Below are 13,892 nucleotides of genomic sequence, written 5' to 3'. Positions count from 1 at the left end.
CTCTCACCTTTCTGAGCCTCATCTGAATGTGCAGATAATAATGTCTGAATCTCAGGACTAATGTAACACTTAGGTGAAATAAGAAGGTGCTATGGACTGAATGCTTGTGTTCCCCCAAAATTCATGTAGAAGCCCCTACCGCCAATGTGACTATATTTGGAGACAGGACCTTTATAGAGGTAATTAAGGCAAATGATAAATAAGTAAATAAATAAATACTCATTTAAAAAAATAAATTAAATGAGATCATAAGGACGGAGACTTGATTGAATAGGATTAGTGTCCTTATAGGAAAAGGCACCAGAGACCCTATTCTCTCTCTACTATGATAGGACACAACCAGAAGGTGGCCATCTGCCAGCCAGAAAGAGAACTGTCACCATAAGCTGTCCCTGTGGGACTTTGGCCTGGCACTTGTTACCCACCAGGACAGTAACAGATTTCTGTTGTTTAAGACACCCATTCCAGGGCATTTTGTTATGGCAGCCTGAGCAGACTAAGACACAAGTACTAAGCAGAAGGTCTGGCACATGTTAGATGCCCAGTAAATATTTGTGTCGGTGCTCCTTTCTTGCTCACCCCTCCAAATGTTAGACCTTTGTATATAATACCAAAAATTATAAACTTAAAATTAAAGGTTTAGCCAGTGTTAAGAGCCCCACAGCAGATCAGAAGCAGCAAACTGGAAAGGGTGTTGAAAGAGCTTTGAGAGCCAGCTAACCCAACAGAGGTAGAGACAATGTTCTATTGCTGAGACAAGGGCCAAAGCTGCATCCATGCTGAGAAACTGACAGGAGTTCATCGTTACGAGCCTGGGACATCCACAAAAGCTAGAAATGCCTTCAATTACCTTCCACATAAGCAGGCAAGAAATCAAGCTATACATTTTTTTAATATATCATAATAAATATATTTAAATGTTAAAAGTGCTGATATTTCAAGAGTTCATTTAATTGGAAATTTCATTTGTACAGTATATATTATTCTCCAAAGAAGTTAGCTAAATGAGGCATACATCTATTAATAGTCTTCTGCTAATTTAGGTTTTGAGTTCTCTAGCTGTTAATTGATTGTTTTAAAATTTTTCCTACTTTTCTTATTAAACAGTAGGACTTTGGGGAATAGTGAAATGAATTAATTATGTTGATGTGCTTAGAAGTGCCGGGCCAGAAAGGATCTTTAGAGGTCAAACAGCCTGGAAGGTCCTCTCTCCTGACGCCACTATTCTCCTTAGCTTAGATACTCACAGCTCTTCTTTTAGTCACAGCTCTGGTATCAACTCCCTCAACCCACCTAAACCCTTTATGCTAATGTCTCACATTGCATTTGCTACCTCACCTGTCACGGAGCCAATTTCTTCCACCAACCTACAAATTCTTTGAGGGTAGAAGAGTATTTGATTGTCCTTATAAGCCCAGTCCCCACAATGCTTGGCACAAAACACATTCTCTATAAATGTGTATTAAGTAAACGCATGAATAAAACCTGGCCTTTCCTTCAGCTGCAATTTTCTTTCAAACTATCAATGAAAAATTAGAATGCAGACTATTTTGAATAAATGGGGTATCTTCTTATTTATGCTTTGTTGTATCATCTGCTAAAAGTTAGCTACAGGATTAAAACTTAAACCACAATTGCTTTCCTAAAACCTTTCATGGAACTCCCAAGTGTCTGGTCTCACAATAACTTCCTGTTGGACAATTGGTGGAAACCTTTGTGACTTGTGAACTAAGAAGAGATGAATCCTATTGTAGTTTCCATTTTTTTCAGTTTTTGTTGTGTGTCTCTGTTTTGGTTTTGTTTGGACCTCAAAAAGAACAAAGAGACGCTCAACTCATTACCTCACATTGTGTCTTAGGTGAGGAAATAATCTCAGCAATGTTTATAAAGATACTAGCTCACTGGTCATTCCATTTACAAGGTATTTCTTATCAGAAATATTCAAGTAATATAATTAAGTCAGCTTTTCCTTGAAAAAATATGTCAGCATTCCACAAACTACTCCGTTTGTTTGTTTGTTTGTTTGTTTGTTTGTTTTAATGAGGACTCTTAACAAAAAATGCATCTGCTCACCTTAATTCTTTCTTCACCTTCCGAAGAGCGCCTTCAGAAGTATACATAAACTGCATAGCTGAGCTGACCCTGCAGGTCTAGTTAGCAATTCCATTTGTTCTGTCTGAAAACGACATTGACAGAATTGCACCTTGGAAGGATGAGAAAGGCAACATTTTATACAAGGTGATTGTTCAAATGCAGTTGTGTTAGTAGGAAGATACAGGTGATTCCTCCCTGAACAGTGGACACTATGGATGGTTGGTGAACCGTGCATTACAACAATGTCCCCAATTTCCCCTAATATAATATCTTCTATCTCAGTTTTGCTTAGGGTTTGCTCTAGCCATGCTATAACCTTTCTTCATAGGTTTTGACCTTAATTCTTCAATTGTTTCTTCTTTCATCTGGGCCTGACAAGAGACCAGATGGAGTAGTATCCATGTAGCCCCCATTTCATAGTATTACATGCTGAAAATACAAGGAAGGAAAACATCTTTCTGACCCTTCCTCCAGGTAAATTGCTCACCTCCAAGAACCATTAAATTGACATTTTGGAGCAATTTCGCATTTTCCTTAGTTTTTAATGAAAATTGTTGACTGTCCAATGGAATCAATTCAGAGAGACCTAAACTTGGCCAAAGTCTGTTAACACCTTTTTTTTTTTTAAGAGAAAGGACACTTTAATTAACAGGTTAGATGGCATGAATGCAATAGGTTCTTGCACAAAGAAGTGTCATTTTCACAAGTGCTAAGAATTCATTTTTTGCATATCTTTAAGTTAGCTGGTACCAATACTATTTAGGAATCCATGCTGTATTCACAAAAGATACACATGGCAGCTGTAGTCGGGTCTAGCAGGAATATAAACAATGCCTGATACTGATTATATCCATTAATGGATGGATCTAGTTAATGCTTCAAAAGGTGATAAATTTTTTATGTAAGCCATTAATACCTTAAATATTTCCTTTACAACAGTAAGTCTCTTCTGTACTTCTGGAAATCAGAGTAGCTGTTATATTGCACTCGCTCATTCTCTTACCCCTAGCTCAACTTCTTATTTTCAATCTTCTTGTCTCCCTGAACTAGATTCTAGAAAATTTCTTGAGTTATGTCTTCCCATTCAGAATTTCTTTCTTCAGTTTTGCCTTATAGGCTATGAAATGCACCCATGAAGTTCTTAACTTCAGTAATCACATTTTGTTTTTCTAAAAACAATTATCTGTACTTAAAAAAAAAAAAGGGTCTCTTCTTTTTGGTGATTCCTTATTTCCTGTTTTTTATTTTTTATTCTTTTACTTCTGTTTTTTAAATATTGTACAGATATTTTGCATCTGTATCTGGTGTAATTGGTTTTATTTGAGATTCCAATACTACTGTTTATTTTTTTCCACTGAATTTCATTCATGTATATTTTTCCTCATTTGCTTCACTTCCTCATTTGTTTTTAATATTTTAAATACATGTTTGTATTTTAAAACAACTTAAGATTTACAAAAACATCATGAAGATAATATAGAGTTTGCATATATCCCACAGCAGTTTCCCCTACTATTGACATCTGTTAGTATGATACATTTGTCACAACTAATGAACTGATACATTATTATTAACTGAAGTCCATACTTAACTTAGATTTTCTCAGTATTTCCCTAATGCTCTTTTTCTATTCTAGGATCCTAGTCAGGATACCACACTTCATGTATTAGTAATATCTCCTAGGGTTCCTCTTGACTAGGTTAGTTTCTTAGAATCTCCTGAGTGTTATGACCTTGACAGTTTTTAGGAGGACAGATCAGGTATTTGAGGTTTGTTAGATGTTTTTGTCATGATTAGACCAAGGTTATAGGTTTTGGGGAGGAAGACCACAAAAGTAAAGTGACATTCTCATCACATTATATCAAAGGTATTACACTATCAGTGTGATTTAATATTGTCAAGGTTAATCTTGATCTGGGGTAATGTTTGTTGGGTTTTTCCACTATAAAGTTATTCTTTTTTCCCCATTTTTTCATATTGAAGTCTTTGATCTCAGTTTTATGTCCAAGAAAAGTCATTGATTTTTCAGTATGTACATATTTTTCTTCTTGTAAAAGAGAATGATGACTCCCAAGCTCTTTATACATCAGAGCTGAAAGCCTAGTTTGTTTTTCGTTTCCTTTTGCATTGCTGTCCTATTTTGTAGTGGAAGCAGAATTAAGTGCAATGAGTTTCATGCCAGCATCCGATCCAGGTGGGCATATCTACTCTCTGATCTATGCCTGCTGTCACCAAGTTCTGCCACTGAAGTCCTTGCTTAGCATTTCAGAACTGTGTAAAGTCTCCAGCATAAATTCTGCACAATGCTTATGCATGAAGAACACACTAGTGACATGGTTAAGAATGACTGAAGAAGAGAAAGTCAGATGCCATTGGTTATAAGAACAACATGCAGTGCTTTAGATTGGATCAAAATGTTAACTATTGTGAAAATTAGGAACTCTTCTGTAAAAAATGAGCATAGAGTTATAAACATAGATATTATAGGGCCTTCGAACAAAATTTAAACCAAAAACCATGCTGCAAATTTGCTTTTACTCATCTATGCCTATAAATCTTATCAAAGCCACTAAATCCAACCTATTTTTATTACAAATTAATCATCTAGCTAGAAAATAAATTGATCATTAATTTGTAGACAGGTAACTATATTTGACAAAGCAAATAAGATAGAAAAGTTCTGTTCTCCAACTCTTACTTTCTCAACCACCAACTGAAAATCTGCACACGTGCACTTGAACAATTGACCTGATATCTGTTTCTACTGAGAACAGAAAGAAACATTGAACATAATCCTTCTCTTTTTTGGTGGAATGGGATAGCTTTGTCCTACAGTTTTTATCAGCTATAACTATAATCTCTCCCCCAACCTAATCCACACCTTCAAAAACATTGAAAATTAGAAACACAGACTGATTTATTTTTTTGTAGGATGGCTTCCATGACGGCAATGAGTCAGACACTCAATAATAATACCTAGTACCCACTATACTCTTACATTATGCTAAAAGTTTTATACAAATTAACAAACTCCTAACACCCACTTTTTATCTTCATTTTACAGATTATAGAGAACCACAGAAAAAGAATGGGCTCAGTGTCACAGAACTACTAAAAGAAAAGCAATGTACTTTAAGTGTATAACACTAATTCTATTATAATATCATTGTTTATAGCATTATTGTATATAATTATATATCATGATTGTTTATAGCATGATTATTTAAAGTTACAGTTGTTAGATTTAGCAAATTAAAATAAAAAACATCCAATGAAATTTGAATTTCTTATAGACAACAAATACTTTTTTTTAGTTTAAGTATCTTCCACTTAAACTAAAAAAAAGTAATTGTTGTCTATATGAAATTCAAATTTCACTGGATATCCTGTAATTTACCTCGCAGCCCTATTTGTATATTATCATCTCTATGACACAGATGAGGAAATTGAAAAAAATTTAAAAGTGTCACAGAGTCATTAAAGGAAGAGTAATGTGTATTAAGGGTACAACTTTGATCATTTGCCAGACAGTCGAAACCGGAGCTGTGGAGAAATTACATAATGTCACTTCTAGCCATGCTTACACTTTGTGAGAATGGCTGACACTTCATAGCCCCTCTGCCTGCCTGAGTTCTCTAAGGGCTGCATACAGTTCCTGGCTAAATGATGACTTCCCACAACGAGAGCCCGTCCTCTCTGCCTGAGAGTTCTCTCCAGCACCTCAGGAGCTTCGGCCTGCGCACAGGTGCAACGTGGAAGTACCAGGAAGGTCATGCCCCTACAGGCAATGCTCAGGAAATGAGAGAAAGAAAAAAAGGACATGCCCAAGCTCCCATTCTTCTAGAAGATCACCTGAAGAATTGATTGCTGGGGTCCACACTGATGACCTGCGCACTAATACCGTCTGTTTCCCCTCCCTGTTTCATTCCCTGACTCTCTCGGTTCTGCCTCCTCCATGCAATTGCCTAAACCTGGGTCAAATCCTGTCCTGAGCACTGATTTTACAGGAAACCAAGCCAACGTTCTCGTCCAGCAAATAAACTGCTGTGAGGGAATAAAGATAGCTATATTCCAACTGACAATTCTACTTCATCAAGACCTCGAAGAATCGAAGGACTGTCATTGCTTGCTTCTTAAGGAAGTATGGTTTATATCAAACCAGCTTCAGAGGGAGCCGAGAAAGCAATAAAGCTGGCCTTTCTCAAATAGAATATTGGAGGCTTAGGTTCAAAGTTGTGTCATTTGATAGAAAATAAGGGTCATGCCTAGCAGTCTTCTTGACCCTCACCCTTTGTGTTCATTACCACTTTCTTTCCCAAGCCACAGATACCCGCTGCCCTGTCTCCTGCTCTGGTTTTCCTTTATAACAACAGATTCAATCTTTAGTTTCAATGAAATATTGATGTACTCTCCTACAAGGGCGGTCCAAACTTTCATACTTTCTTTGAATTATGTGCAGGCCACTGTTGAGCTGCTGCTCTCCCAGGATGACCTCTTATATGCCTCCTCCAGGAAAGCAGTTAACGTGCCTTCCAATTTCATGGGGCTGTTACTTTTATTGACATTTATCCTGGAAGCCAGAGAAAGTTACATGATCTCACTAATGACATAGTCACCCCATGAGATTGCACAGGACATAAATATTCATTAGAACTAAGCCTTGTGCCTTCCTGAAAGTTGACTAGATAAGGTCAATAAGAACTCATGTTGGAAATGCGTTCATCTGAACCAAATAATGAATCCATTTGTCATAATGATTAACACGGAGAGAGCAATTATAAAGGGAAAAATGTTTTCTTTTTATCAAAGTTTTATTTGCTTATATTTTTGCCTACCAACCAGCCACTGAATTCATTTTACGATAATTACCAGAAATGCAGTTTTATGCAGAAGGAATTTTATACTTTCTCATAATTTATAGACCTTTACGATTTTTGATGAATCCATTTATCACTTGTTAATCCCATCCTTTAAACATGGTGAAGGGGAAAGTTGTTTTTCTATTTGAAATTTTCCAGTTTTCCAAAGATTCTAAGGAATCATTTTTATAGTCTTTAGTAGGGTTTTATGAGGGGGAAAAGGTGATGCTGAAATGTCATGTTGAGAGCATTTCATCAGCACTACAAAATCTAATTAATAAACCAATGTTAAAACTATGTACTTTTTAACAAAAGAAATGTTTTTCTACTTGAGTCATTTATACATTTCTGCTGTGACATTTTTAAAGTTTTTAAAGTCTAAAGGTTTTAAAGTTTCTTAAGTATCTCTAGCTACATGCTTAAATAGCTCACTTGCTGTCACACACACTCTCTCTTGCTATCTCCCTAAAAAGCAAAATATGCATCTGACAATAATGAACACTAAATCATACCATTTTGAAATGATCCTATATTTTTGCTATGAAGTGCATATCTATTATTCATAACCAGTTTTGAGACTCTGAAATATGTGTTAAAGCTTTTTGAGGCAAACTTAACCCTGTTTCAAGAAAAAATATGCACTTGGAAGAAATAAATATGTTCAGCTGATTTTTAAGAGGGCTATGATTTCCAAGCCTAGAATATATAGAATCCACACTTAGAGTTATCGTATGCAGAATCAAACGGACATTGTGGAGAGAAATAGGAAGGCTTTCTAAATGACAGATATTCATTATCTATATTATGATCCCAGGATTCTCCTTTTTCTCCACACTTACAGCATTTGACTTTCACCATCCCTCAAGGGAATTCTTCCCTCTGAAATATGTCACTAATTTTCTGGAAGAGAATGGACAAGTCTGACTTCAACCTCTATTCACCTATATATCCATTACTTATTGATATACCCTGCCACAACTATTGGAAGATGGAAACCTGAGTTTTTAAAGTCATAAAAATCGGTTACTTTTTCTGCACTGAATAATATACATGGCAGATATTAACATATTAATACAGATATCAATTATCCCACTAGATACATGGTGATCATGATACTGTAAAAGTTGTTTTTCTCCCATCTGATTCAATGAATCAGTGAAATATTCTGAGATGGCAGTATAACCACTGCCAGTGCATCAAGGAATTTTGCCCTTCTTCCAAGTCAATACTGGTCTGCCCCTCTACTCAATGTTACATGCACAGCACAGCCACAATTAGGCTGGCTCCAATTAGCCACCTTACAGCTAAATTACACATTGGAACTAGCAAAAGACATAAAATTATGCAGGTCATTGCATCAGGGAAGAGAGAGGCACCAAGGGAGGGTAGTATGTGGATTTCCTGGGAAGACTCACTTCAAAAAGTATCAAAAAAAAAAAATCTGATTTTAAGCCAATGAAGAAGAATTTGCAATCCATGAAGACAAAAAGAGGTGGTTTCCAAAAAACAAAATAATGAGTACCCCCTTCCTATTTTTGGAACTGATAAAAAGGATCCTCTCGACAAATGACGTGCTGGAGCTGGCTTGTACTTGCTCAGGGAAACCAACTGTGTCCACCTCTCCCCAACTCTCTGTTCAGCCATCATGTTGGTAGCTGCAAATCCACATGGTAGGAGTACAGTCGTCCCCCTTATCTGGAGGATATGTTCTGAGACGCTCCCTCCAATGGATGCCTGAAGCTGAAGATAGTACAGAACCCTACATATACTATATTTTTCTCTATACAAATACACCGAGGATAAAGTTCAGTTTACAAATTAGGCATAGTAAGAGATTAACAACAATAACTAATAGTAAAATAGAGCAATTATAATGATATACGGAAAAGTTATGTGAATGTGGTTTCTCTTTCAAAATATCTTATTGTACCATACTCACCCTTCCTGTGATGATGTGAGATGATAAAACGCCTACATGATGAGATGAAACGAGGTGAGTGACGTAGCCACTGCGTTAGGTTGCTATTAACTTTCAGCCCTTTCATCAGAAGGGGGATCATCTGCTTCCAGATGGCAGTTGACCTCTGGTAATTGAAACTGAAAAAAGCAAACCTGTGGGTAAGGGGAGACTGCTGTATTTACACCACAGAAATTGTAAAATGCTACAAATCAAGGCATTATCTCCAGGGATCTGGTTGTTACACATTTACCAACACACCTTTGCTTTCATTAAAGGGTCAATGTGATGAATTAACTGAGTGAGTGTTGGCAGGATGCCCTGGCACAGGTGTTTGGCACCTGATAGCTTTCAGGTAGCTTTCACATCGACTACCTACCGAGGATGAGGCATTCATCAAGTGAAAGCACTAAGTACACTATTATTTTACCCATTCAGAAATTTTATTACATTTATCAGAACTCAACCTCTTTCTTGGTAACTTATGTCTAAAAATGGCAAAGCAGCCATTTGAAATGTACAGTGTCAACAAAATTTGATCCCCTCCCAAATTTACAAACAATCATTTGTTTTGGCAAAATATAGACCAGGATAAAATGTATTCTGCTCACACTCATGCATGCAGTTTTTTATCCTCAAGGGATGTTGTGTATTTTTTTCTTTTATAAATCTGATATGTTTGTGAGTGGTAATTGTAGGTGGCAGATTTAATTAACTCAATTGCATTTGAGAAGATTTGAGAAATGCCCAAAAGTCAGACACAGACTGACTCTATATAGAATATCATTAGATAATTTCAGCATTAACCAGTGCAAACATCTACCCAGTTCACTTTAAGTATGACCTATAGAAACAGGAATCATTTGTCCACAGCAACATTCATGGGACATGGTCTAACTTTTATAATTATGAAGAAAAAGAAACCAATTTTTAAAAAAATGTATATACTTTATTAGAACAGTTTTGGTTCACTGCAAGATTGAGGGAAAGAACACATACTCGCCTGCCCCTTGCCACACACAGCCTTCCCCACTTTCAACATCCCCCACCAGAGTGGTACATTTGTTACAATCAATGAACTTACACTGACACATCGTCATCACCTGGAGTCCATAGTTTACATTAGGGTTTGCTCTTGGGGTTGTACATTCTTTGGGTTTGGACCAATGGCATAATGACTTGTATCGTATAGAATAGTTTCACTGAACTAAAAATGCTCTGTGCTCCATTACTCATCCCTCCTTCTTCCCTAACACTGATCTCTTTACTGTCCCCATAGTTTTGCCTTTTCCAGAGTGTCATATAGTTGGAAACGTACAGTATGTGGCTTTTTTACGTTTCTTCTTTCATTGAGCAATAAGCACTTATGGTTCTCTCATGTCTATTCATGGTTTGGTAGCTCATTTCTTTAGAGTGCTGAACACTATTCCATCATCTGGATGTACCACAGCTTATTTATCTCATCAGGTAGTGAAGGATATATTGGTTGCTTCCAAGTTCTGATAATTAAGAACAAAGTTGGTATAAATATATATGTGTATGTTTTTGTGTGATATGTTTTCAACTTACTAAGGTATTTTAAATCAGAGATATCAGGGAAAACTGGAGCTATGTGGCAACTGTACCCATCAGAACACATATGTCTCTTATAAAAGATTATCTGTGAATGTATTTGATCCACGGTGTGCAAATACACTCTGAACATTCTATCTACCTTCTTATATTTGACATTATTGCTGCACAGAACCCTGATCTTGAAAATTTTATTAATCACATCCAGTCTTTGTGTGAATTCTTAGGAAATACCAAGCTCTTTGTGGTAGAGAGACTTGGACTTCTACCTAAAACACCACCCCTTGACTCTTTCCAGGACTTCAGCCTCTGACCTCCAGGTCTCAGCTTTAGTACCTCATTTCCAGAGGAACCTGCCCTGGAAACTCTAGGAAGCAGTCTCCTCTCACATACCCCAGTTTACTTCATAGCGGTAAATTGGATTTAGCAAAAAATGAAAAAAATACATACTTTAAAAAAATACAGATTTGAAATCTACCTAAAGATTTATTTCTAATGAGTCTTGAGCTAATAAACCACAAAAACAACTAATCCAAGCTCAATACACTGGTCCTATGGCTGACAATCATCCTGTATACGTGAGAACACTATAAAGTTCATTAAAATGTTGAGATATGTCTGTACTTGTTAGTAAACAGTTGCTGCCCTTAGCCCCACCCTCTCAAATGCCCACCACCCTGGGTGCTCATCCTCCCAGGGACCCCTTTGGCCCACTCTGCAACTAAAGAGTTAACTCTGGCAGGCTCAGGGACCATGAGTTACACTTAAAGGACAATATCCTTTCATACTTATGGTTTCCAGTATGTTTCAACTCCCTAAAGTCTCTCCGCCTGGGCTCCATCATTGATTTCTCCTCCTCAGGACTACCAAGGACCATCCTTTGACCCAGCCATACCCCTCACCCACTTTCAATGCACTTCTGCAAAATTCCTCAGGTTGACAACACACCAGCTTGCCAATCAGCTCTTTCCAGTGACCGATACCATTCTCCCCCATTGACATGATAGCCCTCCTCCTGTGTAATCTCCTAAACTTTGCTGCATATGAGCAGCTTTGATAAATTCCAATATCCAAATCACACCTCAGATGACTTGAATCAGGGTGTTTGAGGACTGGAGTCATCCATGGGTCTTTTTTAAAGACCTACAAGAGATTTCACTGTACAGGCACATCAAATATGCCCCCTTAACCCAATTTCTCTTTAAACCAGTTTCTCTGTTTCTACATAATTGATGGTTCACTCATTCTGTTCACTTCATTGCACTTCACAGATATTGTTTTAACAAACTGAGGGTTTGTGGCAACCCTGCATCAAGCAAGTCTATCAGTGCCATTTTTCTAACAGCATTGGTTCACTTCATGTGTCTGTTCCTTTTAGTAATTCTCACAATATTTCAAACTTTTTCATTACTATTGTATTTGTTATGCTGATCTCTGATCTCTGGTCTTTGATGTTAGTATTGTAATTGTTTTGGGAGGTGCCATGAATCATGCTCATATAGGATGATGAACTTAATTGATAAATGGTGTGTGTGTTCTAACTGCTCCACTAACTGGCCTATTCCCTGTCTCTCCCTCTCCTCGGCCTTCCTATGCCCAAAGACACAACAATATTGAAATTAGGCCAGTTAATACCCTACCATGGCCTCTAAGTATTCAAGTGAAAGGAAGAGTTGTATATCTCTCACTTTAAATCAAAAACTAAAAATGATTAAGCTTAGTAAGGAAGGCATGTCAAACGTTTAGGCCTCTGGTGCCAGTCAGCCAGGCTGTGAATGCAAAGGAAAAGTTCTTAAAGGAAATTAAAAGTGCTACTCCAGTGAATATATGAATGATAAGAAAGTGAAACAGACTTACTGCTGATATGGAGAAAGTTTGAGTGGTCTGGAAAGAAGATCCAACTAGCCACAACATTTCCTTAAACCAAAGCCCAATCCAGAGCAAGGCCTGAACTTGTGTCAATTCTATGAAGGCTAAGAAAGGTGAGGAAGCTGCAGAAGAAGTTTGAAGCTAGCAGAGGTTGGTTCAAGAGGCTTAAGGAGAGAAGCTTTCACCACGATATAAAAGTGCACTGCAAAGTATCAGGTGCTGAGGTAGAAGCTGCAACAATTTACCCAGAAGATCTAAGATAATTAATGAAGGGGCTGCACTGAACAAGATATTTTCAAGGTCAAACAAACAAACAAACACAAAAACAGCCCTCTATTGGAAGAAGATACCATTTAGGACTTTTATAGCTAGAGAGGAAAAGTTAAAGCCTGGCTTTAAGGACAGGCTGACTCTCTTGTTAGGGGCTAATGCAGCTGGTGACATGAAGTTGAAGCCAGAGGTCATTTACCATTCTGAAAATCCTAGGGCCCTTAAGAAGTATGCTACGTCTACTCTGTGCTTTACAAACGGAATGGCTAGATGACAGCATATCTGTTTACAACATGGTTTACTGAATTTTAAGGCTACTGACGAGACCTGCTCAGAAAAAAAGAAAAAAAAAAAGATTCCCTTCAGAATATGACTGCTTGGGGTAACTGGGTGGCTCAGTGGGTTAAGCGTCTGACTTCAGCTCAGCTCATCATCTCAGGGTCCTGGGATTGAGCCCCAGATTGGGCTCCCTGCTCAGTGAGGACTCTGCTTCTCCCTCTCCCTCTGCTCCTCCCCCCACTCATGCACACACACACACACACACACACACTCTCAGATAAATTTTAAAAATCTTAAAAAATATATATGACGCTCACTGACAATTCACCTGGTCACCCAGGGCTCTAATGTACAAGATTTATATTGTTTTCATGCTTACTAACACAACATCCATTTTGTAGCCCCGATCAAGAAGTCATTTCTACTTGCATGTTTTATTATTTAAGAAATACCTTTTGTAGGACTATAGCTGCCATAGATAGTTATTCCTGTGATGGATCTGGGCAAAGTAAACTGAAAACCTTCTGGAGAAGATTCACCATTCTAGATGCCATTAGGAACATTTATGATTCATGGGAACAGTCAAAATATCAACATTAACAGGAGCTTGGAAGAAGTGGATTCCAAACCTTGTGGATGACTTTGAGGGTTTCAGGACTTCAGCAGGGGAAATAACTGCTGATGGGGTAGAATTATCAAGAGAACTAGAAAGAGAAGTGGAGCTTGAAGATGAGACTGAATTGCTACAATCTTGTAATAAAAGTTTAATGCATAAGGAGTTGCATCTTATGGTAAACAAAGTGGTTTCTTGAAATGCAATTTACTCTTGGTGAAGATGCTGTGAAGATTGCTGAAATGACAATGAAGGATTCAGAATATGACATGAACTTAGCTGATGAAGCAGCAGCAGCGTTTGAGAAGATTGACTCCAATTTTGAAAGAGGTTCTACTATGGGTAAAATGCTATCGAAGAGCATTGCATGCTACAGAGA

The sequence above is a fragment of the Ursus maritimus genome, unplaced genomic scaffold (assembly GCF_017311325.1).
Source record: "Ursus maritimus isolate PB19 unplaced genomic scaffold, ASM1731132v1 scaffold_8, whole genome shotgun sequence".
Lineage (NCBI taxonomy): Eukaryota > Metazoa > Chordata > Mammalia > Carnivora > Ursidae > Ursus > Ursus maritimus.
This window is presented reverse-complemented; position numbering follows the sequence as displayed.